At 45.6% G+C, this 20,222-nt stretch overlaps 1 pseudogene; it reads right to left on the bottom strand.

The window, feature by feature from the left end:
• LOC109492275 overlaps positions 1-15,993 on the bottom strand; it is a 43,030-nt pseudogene extending 27,037 nt beyond the window's left edge.
• Between the last annotated feature and the right edge of the window lie 4,229 nt (positions 15,994-20,222).

Raw genomic sequence — 20,222 nt, 5'->3', positions numbered from 1 at the left:
TAGACCACAGTGGCATTTTGGGGCTTCAGGAATGAGTGCCAACTCAGAGCCAGTCTTCAGTAATCCCAGAAAGGTCTGGGTATTTCCAAGCCCACAGTGCACAGTCACCCTGGTACGTGATCACATTCCTTTTGGGGGAGACTGGGAGGAAGATTTATGGTACTTGTGGCACCAGGTCCCTCCTCAAAGGGACTTATGACATTTTATTAGGGTCCTTCTACCTATGGGAAAAGAAGAAAAAACTCTGACTTTAAGGAAATTACAGTTAATGCTGAGATTTTGGGCTTTAACAAGTGGAAGGATGGGTGGTACTGACTGAGGTGGGGAAGATTTGGGGGGTGATCCAAATCTGAGGGTGGCCGGAAGATCAGGAATTCAGTGTGGGCCATATTCATTTTGAGATCTTTTGAGACATCCAAGCGGAGTTTCTGAGTAGACGGCTGGATGGATGAGCTAAGGGGTTCCAGGGGAAGGTGCAGCATGGAGGTATAAATCTGCCAGTCATCAACAAAGAGATGATATTTAAAGCCACGAGATCCTGGGGGAGAATAGGGAGAAACAGGTGAGGGTCTAAGAACCAAGCGCTGGACAGGGGGAAGAGGATACACCTGTAAAGGAGGCAGCTGGTGTGCCTGGCCGTGAATGCCAAGCGAGGAAAGCATTTCCAAGAAGTCGAACACGATCAAAAGCATCGAATGTTGCTGGTACGTCAAGGGGATGGGGGCTGTGCGTTGTCTCAGTACTGTGGCCATCACCAGTGACCTTGCAAAAGCAGTCTGGGGGGAGTGGTAGTGGCCGAAGTGCGGTGATGTTTGAGTGCGGTGACAGAGAATTGGAGGAGGATATAGTGAATAGCCAAATCTTTCCAGAAGTTCTTGCTGCAAAAGGAGACCAGAAAAATGGAGAGTAGGGGAGGGGGGCAGTCCAGTCCAGAGAGGACATTTTTATAAGGCGATGAAGATAAACCTATTTGTATACACGCTGGAAACAGCCCAGAGGGAAGATAAGGAAAAGGGATGATGCCGGAGAAGGGAACATTCCCGGAACGATGCACGAGTAGGCAAAGCCGGTTTCATCACAAACGTAATCAAACCCTAAACTAAACCACCGAGATTCACTTGAATTCATCACCCTTTCGCTTTTCTGCTGCTTTCACGCTTCGCGGGTCATCTTTTGCCAGATCTGTGTACGAGCGACGTGTCCTCGTGAACCACTGTGCAGGGGCACCTCCACGGAGAGTCTGAGGCTCACGGCGCTGTGGACCCACTTTGTAGGGGGCTTCCCAGGGTGGACCCTGAGAGACAGAGAGAGGTGGCTAGGAGGGGCAATCACTGAATCCCAGACCTAGGGAACGTGTGGTTCTGTTTCTCACGGCACATTGGCAGGTGCGGCCCACCTTCGTACACAATCTTCTTGCCCCCTGGTACCACATGATGTCTCCCGAGGAGAGGCCACAGTTTCTGTCCTCCATGTAAAGCACTTCCGGGCAGCCCTCAGCTGGCAGTTTCCTGTCCTCAGTGCTCAGTCGCCCCTCAGTACTCTTGATGTTCATTGGTTTTCCAATTCTTCCGTCGGATTATCTGTTCATTTGTTTTAACAAAGTCTTATCTTGTTAACGACTGTTTACTCCTCTAGTTATTACATTGAGAAACCAACACCTTGTCGGATAGCTTTTAGCGTAAGAAAACTGAGGAAAAAGTGGGAAGCTTTACACACTAATCATTAGAAGGTTTAATCCTTTTTCCTGTTTTCTTCCCAAAGAACACATATTTTTCTTTTCTTTTTTTTTTCAGTATCAACTGAAGTGTAACGCGCGGGTAGATTCCCAGAGGACGTAAAGGTGAACTGCCCCAGTCGTGGCCTGAGAGGCCCCCCCAGGGCAGTGTGGGAGCTTAACGAAAGAGAAAGGGTATTAGACTCTGAAGAATCATCCACCACCGGCTTCTGTCTGCTGTTATTCTGATGACTCAATCCCCTTACGAAGCTAATTTTTAATCGAGCAGCTTCTAAATTCGAACCACGGTGCATTCTGTGCCTTGTGCCAAACTGTGCTGTTGGAGACAACACCCCCGCCCCTGACCAAGGGTCACTAGAGGGAAGCGAGGACACGGGACACGATGGAGTCCAAGCCTGCTGTCTGCCCGACACGTACCCCTACTGACCCTACATGTTGAGACGTCAGGCTCCGCTCCTGGGTGACGTCTTGTTGAGGGAGGCTTCACGCCCTCTTTGCCTCCTTCCCTGCAGTGCCCACCAGTGTGTGCCCCACAGAGGCAGGCAAGAGGTATTCGCCAACTGAATGAATCCATTAAGCAAATGATAAACCAGGTAACCTGCTCATTAGTTTCTGCTGGAAAGTAGTTTGCAGCTGAGAAGACAGAAGGCAATGTATCTTGTGTTCAGTTTCACTGTAAATGAACCCCATCCATCACTCCACCCTAAGGCCAACACTTTCATTAGAATGACCGGTTTTTATTTGTTTAGTGTTTTGGGGCCTCTTTTTTTTTTTCTATGACTCTCTATTTGAGTCAGGTTGCAAAGTGGTGAGATCTAGTTTAGTGTATCTATCTGTGACACAAAAAGCTTTTAGCAGAGATCATAATCTTACTCTCCTCTCCACCAGGCTCCACTTTATGTGGATGTGGACTGTCGTCCCTCACTCCAAAGCCTTCCTGACCCCTGCCCCTCTGCCTGGGAGGTGCCCCCTCCCCCTGCCCACCTGACATGCTTCTGAGCAGGGCGAGGCTGAGGCGAGTAGTTGCTGGAACCAGAAGTTTGGGTTCAACCAGTGGTTTTGATTCTACCTGCCTCTTGTATGACATTAGATAAAATTCTTAACTTCTTGGATTTCAGTGATGTCTTTTGCATAAATGTCAGCGTAGCTGGTCTCGATGGACTGTCGTGAGGGTTTAGCGAGATAATACACAAACACAGCACAGGCACGGGGCCTTAGCTAGCGCTCAGTGACAGCACTGTTATCATTAGCCCCACTAAGGCCATCCCCACCATCCCCACCACCATCAGCAGGATCATCACCAGCACCATCACCATCATCCTTTCACCATCTGCTCCTATATGATCTACTCCGTGCAGCTTTCCTAGACTTCCCACCACCCAGTATCACGGCATACACCCAGAACTCATCATATTACACTGTTCCTGTTCATGTCGGCTGTCTCCAGGGCTGAGCCACTAAATGGCAGTACCTTATTAATCATCAGTGTCTTACTAATTAATTAATTAATGGCAGTGTCTTATTAATCATCAGGTCTCTGGTATCTAGTATCTCACTCCGGACCTGCTACCTAAGATTGGCTCGTTAGATGTACTTTGGAAAAATACAGGAATAAAATCAACTTTTGATTGGGCATAAAGTTTGTATCTCAAAAAGTAACATGAAAACGATAGAACCCGCGTCTGGGAGACTGAATGCGAGTACCGGGAGATTAAATGTGGAGATTCAGTAGGGTTATGTCTTTTGGAAGTTCTACACGCAATCTGGTAAATTAGTACTGCTTTTTAAAAATGTTATTTTTGAGAAACAGAGAGCATGAGCAGGGAGGTGGAGGGGGGGGAGAGGGAGAGAGAGAGAGAGAGAGAGAGAGAGAGAGAGAGAGAGAGAGAGAATCTCAAGCAGGCTCCATGCTGTCAGTGCAGAGCCCAACATGGGGCTCAAACTCCTGAACCACAAGATCATGAGCTGGGCTGAAATCAAGGGTCAGACACTCAGACCGACTGAGCCACCCAGGTGCCCCTAAATTGGGACTCTTTTAAATGTCAATATACAAAGTAAATGTATGCTCATTGATAACACTAGGAGTATTATTTTATTATTTGAAGCTTTTACAAATATGTTGGCTGTGTTTTTGTTTTTTTGACATATTGTTGGATACGTCTTCATTTTTTTTTGAGATGGCTTTTTGATGAAGAATGCAATCCCTGATCAAGATATTGTCTGTCTGAGACATCGCAAGTGATTTAAACTTACTTTGTTTTATTATAAGCACTATATGTAAAAATTAAAGCACTAATTTTTTGTTTTGAGAAAAATCGAGTCTGCCCGACTTCCATTATACTCAGAGTTATTATTCAGTAGTGCCCAGATCAGCAAAACTTGGGCACAAGAAGATGAACATGGGAAATGCCATTATGGATCTCTGTGTCCTGCGACTCTCCCAGCTCCCTCACAACAACCTCTTCATTGGCTTCTTACCTCTGAAAAGCTCAAAGCTTCTACTGGAAGTTGGAAACAGAGGTCAGGAGGACAATCTCCCAGCTACCGTCTCAGTAATTGCTGCTGCTTTCCTGGGAATTGTAAGGGTCCTGAAAAATTGGAAATATCAAAGCAGTTAGAAGGTTTGACGCTCTTTCTTGCATTCATTACGGAAACCCAGATTTCTGGGGTTCCTGGGCTCCAGTTTGCTTGGATAGCATTTCAAAATGAAACAGAGGTCCTTGTAGGCTTTGGAGGCCCAAGTACAAGCGATTTGGGAGGCCATAGCTAGCAGAAAGAACGTGAGCTTTGGGGTTGAGTAGATCTGGAGACTCAACCTCAGGAGTATCAATACATTAGTATATTAGTGTTCTGTTAGTGTATTCATCTTTCCAAGCCTTCATCTCCTGGCTTTGTATGTGGGTAATTATAATAGCTACTTGAAGACCAGGTTCCAGTGCTGAATAAACAGAATAATATCCATTAAGCATCTAGCATAGTTCATGGCCCACTGTTCACTTTCAGTATAAAAGGAAGAGGCTGGGGGAGGGGAGAAAGAATGATGGAAGGGGGAATCTATAGAGTACACACCAACCAAATGCAACATACGGAGCGAATTTGGGGCCTCGTTTGAACTATTGTGAAATATTTTGCGAAGTTTGAATGCTGAGTGGGCACTTAGTGATCTTGAGGAATAATTACTTTTTAATAATGCTGTTGCTGTGTTAAAAAATGAGTTCCTAGCTCCTAGAAAGACATGCTGAAATATTTCTGAATTACACAAAAAAGTTGCTTGCAAGTATTTACTTGCTAAAAAAGTTATAAGGTATACACTGCTCTTTTAAAAAGCCAAGCCTGAATACATAGATACATAGAAAAATTGACAAGCAAATGAAACATTACCATAAATGTGAACTGGAATAAAATTAAATGCCAGGCAAGGTTCAGGGACATCTGCCTGTTCCTATTCTCATTGGCTTTACTAATCAGGTCGGCAACAGAATAACACTGCGCCATGATATTTCACTACATGTATTTTTGATGTTTTCTATATAACATCAGTGCTTCTTTTCTGACATTATCACTTAAATGCAAGCAACTTTTAGATATTGTAAATAATTCACATTGAAAATACAGTCACTACGATTCTTCTTTTATGCCTCCGGGTTTATTTAAGACCGTCCTGAGAATGCAAAGTAAGCTGTCAACAAACAAACATCCCAAAACTTCTTGTCCGTGCGCATGAAGAGATGCTCAACGTCACTCGTCATCGGGGAAACGCAAATCAAAACTACAATAAGAGATCACCTCACGCCTGCCAGAAGGGGTAAACTAAAAAAACACAAGAAACAAACGAGCGTCGGTGAGGATGTGGGGGAAAAGGAACCCTCGTGCACTGCTGGTGGGAATGCAAACCGGTGAAGCCGCCGTGGAAAACAGTATGGAGGTTCCTCAAAAAGTTAAAAATAGAACTCCCCTATGGTCCCGTAATCACACTACTGGATATTTGTCCCCAAAATACAAAAACACTAATTCAAAGGGACACATGCACCCCCTATGTTTACAGCAGCATCATTTACCATGGCCAAGATATGGAAGCAGCCCAAGTGTACATTAATTGATGAATGGATAAAGAAGATGTGGTGTATATACGGTGGAATATTACTTAGCCATAAAAAAGATTGAGATCTTGCCATTTGCGGGGACACGGATAGAGCTAGAGAATATAATGCTAAGCGAAGTAAGTCAGTCAGAGAAAGACAAATACCATACGATTTCACTCATACGTGGAATTTGAGACACAAAACAAATGAGCAAAGGAGAAAGAGAGAGAGACGCAAACCAAGAAACAGACTCTTAACTGTAGAGAACGCACAGATGGTTATCTGAGGGGAGGTGTGTGTGGGGGGGGGTTGAGATGGGTGAACTAGGTGAAGGGGACTAAGGAGGGCACTTGGCATGAGCACGGGATGTTTTATGGAAGTGTTCAATCACTAAATTGTACACCTGAAACTAATCAACACTGTATTTTAACGATACTGGAATTAGAGAAAAAAAGAATGACTCTAGAGTCTCAGCCTAAGCAACGGAACAAGTGACTGGTGGTGCCATGTAATTACATGGATAAGACTTTTGGGGAGACTGATCTGGAGAATCCTTAGCCCATTAGATTAGATAGTACTTTTTAAGTTTGTTTAATGTTTATTTATTTCTGAGAGAGAGACAGCACAAGTGGGAGAGGGGGACAGAGAGAGGGGGACACCGAATCCGAAGCAGGCTCCAGGCTCTGAGCTGTCAGCACAGAGCCCGACGCAGGGCTCGAACTCACAAACGGCTAGATCAAGACCTCCAAAGTCGGAGGCTCAACTGACTGAACCACACAGGCACCCCTAGATTAGATAGTATTGAAGCCACGGGGAAGAACTCAGAAGACGGCAAAAGGTCCGAGGACACGTACCCAGGGCACCCCAACGTGTGGTGTGCCCAGTAATGTCACCATCACAGCCCAGCATCCTCCGGACCCTCTGGGCCCCTTATCTAAAGCCCCCCTCTTCCTGGCCCGGTTCACAGCAAAAGGCTCTCCTTGTTTTCCCCAGTCGGCCCTGAAGCCGCCTTTATCTCAACCGCAGCTGCTCTCACAAACTGTCTTCTTCACTTTCTTGCACGTGGCCTCACCTGCTTCCTTTATCCTTTTCGGTTTGCATTAGTCTTGCTGCCCCACCGAAACTGCTGCCTCCTGGAAAGCAGGGACTATGTCTGAGAAGTCCCTGTATCATCTTCAAACTCCGACAGAGAACTATTCAGTGCTCAGAAGTCCGTGTGGCTCGACAGGCTGAGGCTGCTTGGGAAACGCCCCGTGACTTCACGCTGGCCCTGCTGTGCCGGCGACCCCACGTCTCCCGGCACATTCCCCCCACGGTGGTGCCACCGGGTGGGAATAAACCATTGCCTCCCGTGTCAGAGATTTAATAAGCGCCAGATAATCTCCCAGCCAGGGAGGTGGGCAAACTGAAAAGTACAAGGAAGAGAAATCACTTTCTTGGTAAACAAACGGACCCAAGGCGATACAACACAAGCAAAACCCGAACTGCGTTGGAAGGGGAAAGGTCCCCAGCTCCCACTCGGGGGGCCTGAGCGCACGATCTGCTGAATGAGGCAAGCCAGTTTGAACATTAAACAGAGTTGCTCCCTATTGCATTTTGTCTCTTGTTCCCCATATTTAACCCACCACACGGTCCCTTTTCACTCCACACACAAACACATCCAATTCCATCTGCTTCCTTCCATCTCCACTGGTGACCCTAGTCCACCTGAATGTCTCCCACAAGGTCTACTGCAAGAGCTTTCTGACTTCTCTCTGCTTTATTCCTGTCCACATTTGACAAAGCAGCCAGGCATCACTTAAAAATATACACCTGACCATATCACTTGCCCGCCTAAAACCAGGCAGTGACTTATATGTGTGACTTCCTATGGCCTTGAAGATAAAATTCAAACACATTGTCCCAGGTCTGGGTCACATGGCCTTTGAATTCTAGTCAACCTAACCTCTTACCCCTCATGTCCTTGCTGCCACTCCCTGGGCACACTGGCCTTTCTACTTCTTGAGCTGGCTAAGCCTCTCCAACTTAAAGATTTTGCATCCCCTGTTCTCTTTTCATGGAAGGTCCTACCTCCAATCATAGAGTGACCTCTGCCCTTGTCATTCAGATTGGGTGCAGAGAGGTCTTTCATAGCCACGCAATTTAAGGTAGCCCTCTGACACTCCCTATCAGCCAGTTTTCATATTTGCAGGGCTGGACATTATCTTCCATTTTTCTTGTTTATCTGTTTACTTCTCTGGTTATTGTCTATACGTCTCTGCTCGAATGCTCTGTGCGAGCAGACATCTTGTCTCTTTGGGTCGTTGCTGTATTCTTAGAGCTTAGGACAGTATCTGGCACTTAAAAGATAACTCTAAAAATGTTTGAATACATGAATACAATGTCTCCAGGGCCCAAGCGTTCTAATTCAATCTCTAAACAACTGCCAGAGTGAACTCTCTAAATTATCTATCGCACCAAGCCACTCCTTGCTGAAAACACGCTAGAGGTTATATGTGGCCGAGAAAATATAATCCAAACTGCTTAGCATAGGCCTCAAGACCCTCCGTGAGCCAGTCTCTGCGTGTCTCTCCTGTCTCGTTTCTCACGGAGTCCCCTCCCCCCCCCCCCCATGCCTAATGGCCTGCAAGATGCCTAATGACTAGGATGTCCAAGATGCCATGCTGTTTCATGCCTCTGGGTCTTTGATCAAGTTCTTCATCATGTTTCAATCATCCTTTCTCTCCATTATTTTCCCCACTCTGATGCCCTCATTGACTTATTTTTTAAAGATACATCTCAAATCAGGAAGCTTTTCTGATCCCCCCCCATCATCCCAAACTCCGACCTTTTCTTTATGACTTATACTTGCCTCCATTATAGCTGCTCTAACTCTTTACTGCCCCGGTTTGCTCTCACATCTCTCTGCCTCCACTTGAACTATAAACTCCGGGAGGGCAGGCATACTATCGTGTGTCATATCATGTTATATATCATCTTATCCCCAGATGTGACTCATGGTTGCCACTCACACAAGTGTTGGTTGACTGATGCAGTGAATGTATAGATCAATTTAGTTTGTCATAAAAATGCAAGGAACTTGAGAATGCCTGACATCACGTGCATCGGGGTTGACAGGTGCTGCTTATTCGACTGTGTTTACTGTGGCTCGGGCCCCACTTCATAAGTCAGATTCATGTAGATGAATGTTTTCAAGTGCTTAAGAAAAACGGGCTCTGGGAGAACACAGTCAATTTATCACCTAAAACCAATTCTTAGATCTTCACAGGGGAAATGAATGGGCCTGACAAGAATCTGAAATACTTAAGGAAAAGTTGATTAACGAAGGCCTCATGAATGATTAATTACAAAATTTAATATCTGTGGGAGAGAGTTTTACTGACATTTAAATAAATGCCAACAAAACAAGCTGCAATTAAGCATTTGCCGCAGCACATAAAGCATCATCAAGGTATTCGTTCTGAATCACAATTATATAAATAAAGTATGTGCAACCCTGAAATAAAAACATTCATGTTAGTTGTGATTCATTGACTGAAGCTTTGCAGTTTGAACGCATTCATTTTTAGCATGATAATTGCAAACCCTGCTGTTCAGAGGTGAGTTAACAGGCCCCCTTTCCCTGGTTCTTCCCTCTACTGCTTTCTCGCTTCCAGTTATCTCAGCTTTGGCTGACACCTTTTCATAAAGTCTATAGTCAACTTAAAAAAAATTTTTTTAAAAAAAATTTACATCCAAGTTAGTTAGCATAGAGTGCAACAATGATTTCAGGAGTAGATTCCTTAATGCCCCTTACCCATTTAGCCCATCCCCCCTGCCACAACCCCTCCAGTGACCCTCTGTTCTATTTGAGTCTTTTATGTTTTGTCCCCCTCCCTGTTTTTTTTTTTTTATTATTTTTGCTTCCCTTCCCTTATGTTCATCTGTTTTATATCTTAAATTCCTCATATGAGTGAAATCATATGATATAGTCATCTTCTGATGAACCTACCCAATGGCCCCAGCTTACTTGAGTCTTTGGGGTATGTAATTCGTCAATGCAATGAATATTTATTTTTCATCCACCATGCATTAGTATGAGGCACGGCTTTGGTGAAAAAAAGAAAAGCAAAAACTAAACCAAACCAAGAACAAAAACAAACAAACATAAAAACCAAACTTGTTTCCTGACCCCAAATATCCTATTATCCAGCAGGAAAATAGATATGAAATAAACATTTAATTAAGTTGTGAGCAGTGCTATCAAAGAGAAGCACATGATGTTCTGAGAAACAGTAACAGGGAACCCAACTGAAATTGGAGATCCAGGCAGCCTCCCTGAGGAGGAGACCAGCTGGAGGAGAAGGGAGAAGAAAGTCCAAAGGGAGAGAGAAAAATCGTGACTTGGAAGGTATGTCTGATTGGGTCGACACAAAGATTATGGGTCCTGTTTGGCAGATAATCTTCCCCCCTGCCCCGGCCCCGCAGCAGCAGAGGAAGAAGACTGTCAGATGTCACAAAGTCACCAAACATTCATGGAGATAAACATGAAATGAAGGGAAAGCATTTGTGGAGCCATATTTTAGGGAAGATAAGAGAGACACTAGCTTACAAAACTTTCTTCATTTTGAGGGGGTTCCGAAAAGAAGAGAGAACCAAATTACTTGAGCAGACACAGAAGGAATGTCAACTTTACTATGTAGATATTCCAACAGAAGACAAGTTGGCTCCTTGTCAAGGCACCGATTCTACCACATTCCGCCCAGCACATCAGAGACTATGTGGGAAGATGGTTTTCTCTCTGACGTAGAGCGGATGTTCCCTTAATCCTTGACGGCCCGTAAGTGCAGGGTGCATCCACGCTTTCAGTTATGGGAAAGATGAAATCATTGGCTGAAAAATGTTTTATGTGTCCAGGATCACCAACAATACGTATAAAAGAGAAACTGATAGTTTTCGCAGAAACAAAACTTCCTTTGTGTGGTTAGCACATGTGATTAAAACAAGAACTGCACAGCATGCCCCCCACCCTGTTTGGGCTGTTCTAGATCTTAGGGACTTTCATTCCTTGTACAGAAATAGGGAAAAGGTCTTTTTCTTTCTCCCTCTTTAAAAATTAAAAAAACATTTTTTTTTCTAAGATGGTCATTCTCATTCTTGTCTGCACACCAGAATTACTTGGGGCACTCTGAAAACTCCAGGTGCCTTGGGACGCCTGCGGGAGCCCTTTATTCCATGGGGCTGGGTTGGGTTTACAGATCTGTAGTTTAAACATCTTTTCCAAGTGATGCTGACGTGCTGCCGTCAGGTGTGAGACTTGCTTTAGTGTCTATGGCCCTACCACCCTGAACGCGCCCGATCTCGTCTGATCTCGGAAGCTAAGCAGGGTCGGGCCTGGTTAGTACTTGGGTGGGAGAATCGCTTTAGTAAGTCTTTATTCACCACCTGTCTTTTTCTTTTCCTTTAAAAATAATCTTTCTGAGAATAAACGGAACAATGAAAACAATAATTCGGATGATCCTGTACCTTAAAATTATAGGAGGGGCTTGGAAACTTTCACGAGAACATTGTGCTGCCCTCATCTGCCTGCAGTGCAGGTGGTGGGAAGTAGCCGGACCGTCGGCCCCGGTAGGCAGTCTGGCTTTGGCTGAAGGACTCAGCAGGGTTTTCCAGACATTCTCACTGGTCACAACTTCTACCCGACTCCACATGTCGACAACACAGTCCTGTATCTAGTCTTCTCTCCTTTTGACGGACCACATGTTCCAGGCAGGACACGTGAAAATAGGACCCTTGGGACCATACTAGCCGCCCCCATTGGCCGTCACTTCTTCTCGGTTGGCTCCCAGTTTCCTCTGGCAGATGCCAAGATAGATACGCAAGCCTTTATCTGAAGCCCTTGGGGCCAGATGTGTTTTGGAATTCAGAATGTCTCAGACTTGGGAAAGGTATGTTCCACGCTCTATATTTCATGTGCCCTCCCTCAGTGAGGCTGCAGGAGCACCGTGTAATCAAGCATTTTCATGTTTGTGCAGGAAACACATAACCACTCCCGTGAAGCAAGCTGCATAAAGATTCCAAGCAGCCTCACACATGCACAGGTCGGGTTTCGCCTCTAAAGGACATTGTTAGACACCTGATGGATAGAACCTTCTTGGCTTCAGAGCTCTTCGGATTTTGAGGCCGTGGATAAAGAACGGAAGACCTGGGGCAGCAGCATTATTTCAAATGGGTGCAAAGCTGTCTTTTCACTGAGTTTGCTAGTTTTTCTCATCGTTTGTGGCAGACACCTACTCACATGGGGTTACATGGATTTCCACTGTCAAGTGAATTCTGACTGTTAATACTTCCCACTTGGTCAGAAGTGGAAAGCCCAGATAATGCTACATTGTTGGGGGTGGGAGGGGTGTAAAACTGAAATAGCTTAAACAGACCGTTAGAAGCTGTTACCATTGAACCCTGATGACTCAAGTTCAGAATGTAACTCCCCGACTTCAACCTCAGGTGGGCCACATTCTGCCTGTGGTCTTCCCAGTAGTTGCCTCTTCTTCGACCTCCAGGTATTATCTTTCCCCCTCACGTGGTAAGTTAGATTTTCTTAGTTGTACTGGCCAAATCTCTGTTGTATTGGCCTTCTTCGTATCTGTCAGGACAGGAGGTTCCTGGTGGGGTGTTGGCGGGGAGGGGACGTGAACATACTGCAGAGACTCAACTGTTACACATCGCGTATGTGGTCTCTGTTTTCACAAGGTGGCAAGGCCCAAGAGAAATGTGAGTTATGTGCACTGATTTCCTATTATATTGGCCCCTCTTTGAAAGCCAATTTTCTTCCTTGTACTCCTCAGAACCCGTGGTGTCGTCGGTGGGCGGCTAAAAAAAAAAAATCCTATTGTTTTCTTAATAGTTGAGAATAGAATTCCCTTTGGGAATAAATGGTCTTCAATAGAGAAAACACCTTGAAAGCATTTGGCTATGGAAAAAAAAAAGTCTACAGTAGGATTCAGAAGTCTGGGCAGAACAAAGAGAGGGTAGAATCAGTTTGCATTTAAAAAATAGTTGGTGGTGGTGGTGGTGGGAGGGGACGGAAAGGAGAGAGAAAGGCTGAGCATCACGGGAAATCAGCCAGAAGCCTTTATAGAACAAGGTGACCATTATTCATTCAGTTCTAACTGCCTGGAGGTCAGCAATGCAAAACCATCTCTTTCTTAATTTCTCTAAACTGTCTATAAAATCTGCTACACAAAATCTGTTGTTTATGTGTAAAGGTAAGGAAGGTGGTTCAAGAACTCAAGTGGCGAGAAAGAAAATGTTGCGAGATGCCAAGGGGAGAACAAAAAGTCAGAGGAATCGAGGGGTGGTCCTGAGAACACAAGACCCTAGGCATACACAGAAATGGCACCGGGCTTTCGATGCGAGGTGTGTTGGAGACCATAAGTAGTCTCATCTAGATTTTAAGAGATGGGATGACCCAGGATGTCATCTAGATTAAGGAGTAAACGCTCGACAAAGGTTACAGAAGACATTAAAAATGATCAACGCCAGGGGTGCCTGGGTGGCTCAGTCAGTTAAGTGTCCAACTTAGCCCAGGTCATGATCTCGTGGTTTGTGAGTTTGAGCCCTACGTTGGGCTCTGTGGTGACAGCTCAGAGCCGGGAGCCTACTTAGGATTCTGTGTCTCCCTCTCTTTCTCTGCCCCTCCCCTGCTCGTGCTCGGTCTCTCTCTCTCTCAAAAATAAATAAACATTACAAAAAAAAATGATCACTAGACTTAGGAGAAGTTACAGTCACGTGCATGATAGAGTCCTAGAGAGGGAATTAGAAGTTCTGGGCCTTGGGGCACCTGGGTGGCTCAGTCGGTTAAGCAGCCGACTTCGGCTCAGGTCATGATCTTGCGGTCCGTGAGTTCTAGCCCCGTGTCGGGCTCTGTGCTGACAGCTCAGAGCCTGGAGCCTGCTTCAGATTCTGTGCCTCCCTCTCTCTCTGCCCCTCCCCTGTTCATTCTCTGTCTCTCTCTGTCTCAAAAATAAATAAACGTTAAAAAAAAATTAAAAAAAAATAAAAATTAAAAAAAAAAAAAGAAGTTCTGGGCTTGAATTCTCTCTCTTTTTTTCCCCCAGCTTCCAGTACCTTCCCCCTCCACCCACCCCGCTCCAAATCTAGATACAACAAACTCTAGCAGGACAGTCTTCAATACTATTTAACTTTCACACTTGGAGTTCTTTGGACTATTTCAAAATTTGTTAATGTGAGAACGCACATCCCAATAAGTGGGAAACTAACATTTGAGATGATACCAACAGATTCACTCGATATTGACGTAGCTACACTTTTATATGCAACACGTGGACTTTAGTGTCGCAGGATTGGGCCTTCTTATAACAAGCTTATTGATAAACAATGATAATCTTTGCTTATCTGCCCTAACCTATGAAGGCTTATCACCAACAGACCCTCACCCATACCTTTTCACCATGTCCTTTAAAAACAGATGATTCGGGGCACCTGACTCAATCCGTTGAGCATCTGACTTTAACTCAGGTCATGATCTCCCAGTTTGTTGAGTTCCAATCCCACTGTTCCAATCCCACCTCTCTCTGTCCCCCACCCCACTCATGCAGTCTCTTGCAAAAATAAATAAACCTTAAGAAAAAAGAGGTTTAAGAAAACCCAGATGATTCTTCCTTTCAAACAATGTATTAAAACCCCACAAATTCCTACCCAAAAGAAAATGTTAACCCAGAATTATCAAATTTTGAAATTTCAGCAGATGAACAGCAGAAATAGACTATGGGCAACTCTTACCTAGGTCTTTTACTTAAGTAGTACTGTGGGGATTTATAGTGTTGACCAAAAGAAGATCGTTTACTCATTAAACTTTGCTTTAATGGGTCTCAGAATTCTGCGGCAGATTTTTGGTGAAGTTGTTTCCATTAAAAAGTACGGATTTTTAAAAGCTAATAAGTTAAGACTGCCACACACACACACACACACACACACACACACACACACACACACCCCAAATGGTCTACAAAACATTTCTCTTACCTTCTCAAGGTTTTATGATGCACTATCATTAGTCATTTCTTTATTATTAAACTTAAGCGACCAGTTCTGAGACATTCTTCCACCGCCGATTATGACTGGGGTGGCAGGTATCAGGGATAGTATCCATTTAGACTTCTGAGCTTTCAGACCCGGTGACCTCTCTAGCTCCAGCCGCCTTCCAGTCCACTGCTTTGCCGACACCCATAGCCACCATCTGTGTCACGTTACGAACAGCAAAACGACCCAGAGGACAGTCAGAGGAGCTCTCAACACACACGGGCTTCCCAGGAACCATATCAATGACGGCAGCACCACCAGATTTCAAGAACTTGGGGCCCTCTTCCAGCTTCTCCCCAGAATGACAATTAATCTTCTCTTTCAGCTCCATGAACCCGCGAGCAACATGAGCTTCTGTGAAAATCAGGCTAGGGGCGTAGCCAGCACTGATTTGGCCTGGAAGGTTCAGGATAATCACCTGAGCTGTGAAGCCAGCTGCTTCCACCAGTGGGTCATTTTCACTGCCATCAGCTGTAGCACAACCAATGTCTCTGACAGACGTATGCTTGACGTGAAAGCCCGCTTTGTCCCCAGGAAGATCTTCGTTCAAAGAGCATTTCAACAAAATTTACTTTAGTTGTCATGTTGACTAGAACAGAGGGGGCCATTAGGCTGGGTTCGAGAACACGGGTCTCTACAGGGACGGTGCCAATACCATGAATTTCGTAGACGTCCTGGAGGGGCAGATGCAAAGGCTCGCCAGGTGGACAAGTTGGTGGCAGGATGCAATCTAGAGCTCCGAGGAGGGTGGCTTCGCTGGCATTGGCGTCTTTAGGGTGACTCTCCATCGCTGAACCAAAGCGTGTTTGCGCTGGGCCCCAGCAGGCTGTTGCCATTCCAAACAGAAATCGACACAAATGCTTCTGCGTTGGGCTGGTAGCCAGTTTTCTTAATGCAGGTGCTGGCTTGCTTAATGACTTCGTCCTACCTCTCCTGGCTGCAGGGTGGTGCAGTGGAATCCACTTTGTTACCAGCAACAATTAGTTGTTTCACACTGAGTCTCGCGAGCCAGAGGGCATGCTCAAGGGTCGGCCCATTCTTGGAGACGCCAGCCTCAAGTTCCGCAACGCCAGCAGCAACAGTCAGGAAGTGCAGTCAGTGGGAGATGTGCCTGTAATCGTGTTTCTGATTCAAGTCTGTGTCCCAGGGCATCAGTGACGGTCACATACTACTTGCTGGTCTGGAATTTTACAGGGATGTATCAATGGTGGTGCCCTGTTCACGTCCGGCTTTCTTTTATCCAGATGTTGGCATACTTGAGGGTGCCCTTTCCCACCTCAGGAGGCTCCTTCTCAAGTTTTTCTGTGGATCTTCTGTCGCGATCCCACCACATTTGTAGATCAGGTGATGGTGGACCCACCCCAATCCACATGTCCAGTGACAATGATATTAATAGGAACCTTTTCCTTTCCCATTTTAGCTTAGATTGAGGGGTAATTTCCATGATATCTGAGTTCTGGTGGCAAGTCCATTGGGAAAAAGTGGGTTTGAATTCTGTGGCATAAAATAATCATGTAAATTTGGGAAGACACATTAACTACTCTGAGCTGTAGTTTTCTCATCTGTCCAGAGAGAGAAGAAACTAATTATTGGTTCTGTCACCTGTAAAATGGATCAGACGGTAAATGAGATGCTCTAGGAAGGAGCACAGAATTTGGAAACAGATACCCACATAAGATGTACCTGTGTTGGGACGCCTGAGCTGCTCGGTCGGTTAAGTGTCTGACTCTTGGTTTGGGCTCAGGTCATGATCTCATGGTTTGTGGCTTTGAACTCCACACCGGGCTCTGTGCCGACAGTGTGGAGACTGCTTGGGACTCTGTCTCCCTCTCTCTCTGCCCCTCCTGTGTGCACTCTCTCTCTCTCAAAATAAATAAATAAACTTAAAAAAAAAATAAAATAGGGGCTCCTGGGTGGCTCAGTCAGTTGAGCATCCGACTTCGGCTCAGGTCATGATCTCGCTGTCCATGAGTTTGAGCCCTGTGTCAGGCTCTGTGCTGACAGCTCAGAGCCTGGAGCATGTTTCAGATTCTGTGTCCCCCTCTCTCTCTGCCCCTCCCCCACTCATGCTCTGTCTTTCTCTGTCAAAAATATATAAACATTAAAAAAAAAGTTTAAATAAATAAATAAATAAATAAATAAATAAATAAAATATAAATTACTTAAAAAAATACACCTGTGTTTGAACCTTGCTTCTGCCAGTCACTGTCTGTATAATATTCAGTTAGCTACTTAAATTCCTAAGCCTTAGTTTCTTCATCTAAGAACAGTCCTAACAATACCTATGCCTCAGATGGCTTTGAGAGGATTAAATATTTTAGTCTAGGTAGAGATGCTTGAGAAATATTTGACCTGTCGCTCTCAGATTTAAATCATATTTCTTCGCTTAATTTCCCTCTCCATGATCTTGCAAGAAAGAAATTTCTGGTTCTGCTTTATAGGGCAGTCCAATGCCACACCAACTGACCTCTGTTTTGCAGAACAATAAATAACATGAAGTAACATTCATTCAACTTTGCATTTTATCACTTATATGGAATTTAATAGCAATAGTCAAATCCATATACTCCTCTGGTTACTGACTGTAATGTGCTACATATTAACTAAGAAAGCTCTGTTTAGGGAATGGTATCCAGAGAGATGATACAGTTTGCCTACAGATTGTTTCATTATACAGTTTCTATATCTGATACAGAGATAATGCTTTCTCAACATCAATTCTAAATTCCAGGGCACTTTATTTTAATAATTCTGGAGAATGCCGTAGTAGTGAAACGCTTGCTCACAATTTTTTTTTTTTACCTTGGAGTAACTGGGGGCCACAGCAGTCAGCTCCTTGGCTCCTCACTCCACTAAGCCACGGGCAGGTCCACTTAGATTTATAGGAAAAGGTAATCCACAAAGAAAGAAGGTATGAAACCCTCACTTCTCCTATGAAAATGGGAAGTCCTAGTCTTTGCCTGGATCATCCTCCAACATTAAAAAAAATTTTTTTAATGCTTATTTATTTTTGAGAGAGAGAGAGAGAGAGAGAGACAGAGCGAGAGCAGGGGGAGGGGCAGAGAGAGAGAGGGAGACACAGACTCCGAAGCAGGCTCCCGGCGCTGAGCTGTCAGCACAGAGCCCGATGCGGTGCTCGAACCCATGAACTGTGAGATCATGACTTGAGCTGAAGTCAGACACTCAACCAGCTGAGCCACCCAGGCGCCCCAGGTTCCACCATCTCTCATTAAATAGCTAGCCGTCATCAGGACGCCTTGAGCAGGATTTCATCTCCTTAAGTACTGTTTCCACTGTCCCACTGAGGAACATCAAGAGTGAAAGGACAGGTCTATCTGCCCCCTTTCTGTGCATATTTCCTGGGTCCCTGGGCCTTGTGGTTCCGTGTAGCTTGACGAGAACCCCAGAGCCATATCAATTCAACTTCCCGCACACGTAGTCAGTCCGTGGAATCTGTATCTCTCGGTTGACCCCCTTCGTGTGGATCTGGGAATCATTAGCTCATGTGGTTGTTAAAGTTTTCACTGCGGCTGGGAATCTTGGAGGGGCGTCAGAGGACAGCCGAGGCTACAACAAAAGTAGCACTAATATTTAAAGGAAGAGGAAAGGGGCTCATGGAGAGCGCTGAGAGACAAAGGTCAGGGAAGCCGGAGAAGAACCAGAAGGGGGTGGTGGCACCTCGGCCGAGGGGGGAAAGAAGCTCCCGCGTCTCAGGAGGGCTCAGGGTGGGGGAGGGCTGAAACACAGGCTCTGGGTGTGATGCTGACCAGCACCGACGGTCCAGGAGTCCTCAGCTGTAGGAGGATGACACGTTCACCTTGGGGTGGAGGAGGGAGAGGCGGAGATGGGCTGAATGGTCTAGGGAGGAGAGTGTGCAGAGATGGTGATGTGAGAGAATAATGAGGAGAGGAAAGAAGCTATTGAAGAGGCAGATTCACATGGCGATGACATTTCAGACGAAGTGATACTCTGATAGGAAGTGGGCAGCCAAAAGCTTGGCTGACACAACTGAGACTCAAAAGTAGCACAGTTGGAACATCAGGTCAAATCTTGCAGAACGAACCCTGTAACCGGGATGCACGCACTTGCACGTCTCCAAGGGACTGGCCAAGTGCTGGGTGGCACAGAGACCGTAGGACTAGTTCCTACGGAATGGAGACCTTACTCCACCCTCTCCTTCTCTCTTTCCCCGAAAGTGGCAGCAAACCTTTAATTAACATTTTCTTTTCTTTTCTTTCCTTTTTAACATTTATTTATTTTTGAGAGACAGAGCGTGAGTGGGGGAGGGGCAGAGAGAGAGGGAGGCACAGAATCCGAAGCAGGACCCAGGCTCCAAGCTGTCAGCACAGAGCCCGACATGGGGCTTGAACCCACAAAACCCGAGACCATGACCTGAGCTGAAGTCGGACGCTCAACCGACTGAGCCACCCAGGTGCCCCTCTTTTTTTTTTTTTTTATGAACGGATTTGAAAGAGCAGGAAACTGACCCAACGTTTTTCCACCTGGACGTATGAACCACATAAAGCTCAACTGGCAGTGGTAGGCGTGAAAAAACACCTTTCAGATTTTGTAGCAGATGGTGGGTTCACTGATACAATATTGTCAACAAGACATGTAACATTTCAACCTTTTATTATATGTGGTTATCGGTGTTTTATATGAACAGGAGACACAGGCGTCTTAGTTCACAGACTCAGTTAATCCAGAAAAATAACATTTCTTGTAACTCAACTCTATGTTGAATCCTCCTACTGTCAGGCTAAGAAGAACCATCTCAGGGGGTGCCTGGGTGGCTCAGTTGAGCGCCCGACTTCGGCCGGGGTCATGATCTCACAGTTTGTGAGTTTGAGTCCCATATCGGGCTCTGTGCTGTCAGCGCGGAGCCTGCCTCGGATACTCTCTCCCCTCCTCTCTCGGCTGCTCCCCCACGGGTTTTCTCTCTCTCTCGATATAAATAAATAAACTTAAAAAAAAAAAAGAATAACAATCTCAGGTAATTTTGGGTTTCTCCGTCTTTCCGTGGGGTTGAGGCAAAGGCCGGAGAGGGATTTACATGTGCTTTGGCCGGTCACCAAGAGGGGCCGCTTCAGAGCCTGAGTCACCTGCTGGAGCCGCGTCACCCTGACACTGCAGTTGCCCTTGTCGTGGCCCTTCAGGATGCGGGCCTCGCGCAGATGTTCTGCTTCATCACTTAAGGGCGGGGAAACTTTAAGAGGTGATGGACCCCCGGGCCGAGTCTGGGAAAAGCCGTTTGCTCTCTGGGGGTCTTGCTACCTCCCGGGGGCCACTGCCTAGAAAGAAGGGAAACTTGGCTCCCGGGCCCA

The sequence above is a fragment of the Felis catus genome, chromosome D1 (genome assembly GCF_018350175.1).
Source record: "Felis catus isolate Fca126 chromosome D1, F.catus_Fca126_mat1.0, whole genome shotgun sequence".
Lineage (NCBI taxonomy): Eukaryota > Metazoa > Chordata > Mammalia > Carnivora > Felidae > Felis > Felis catus.
The sequence above is the reverse complement of the archived record's forward strand: the minus strand, read 5'-3'. Positions and strand labels throughout refer to the sequence as shown.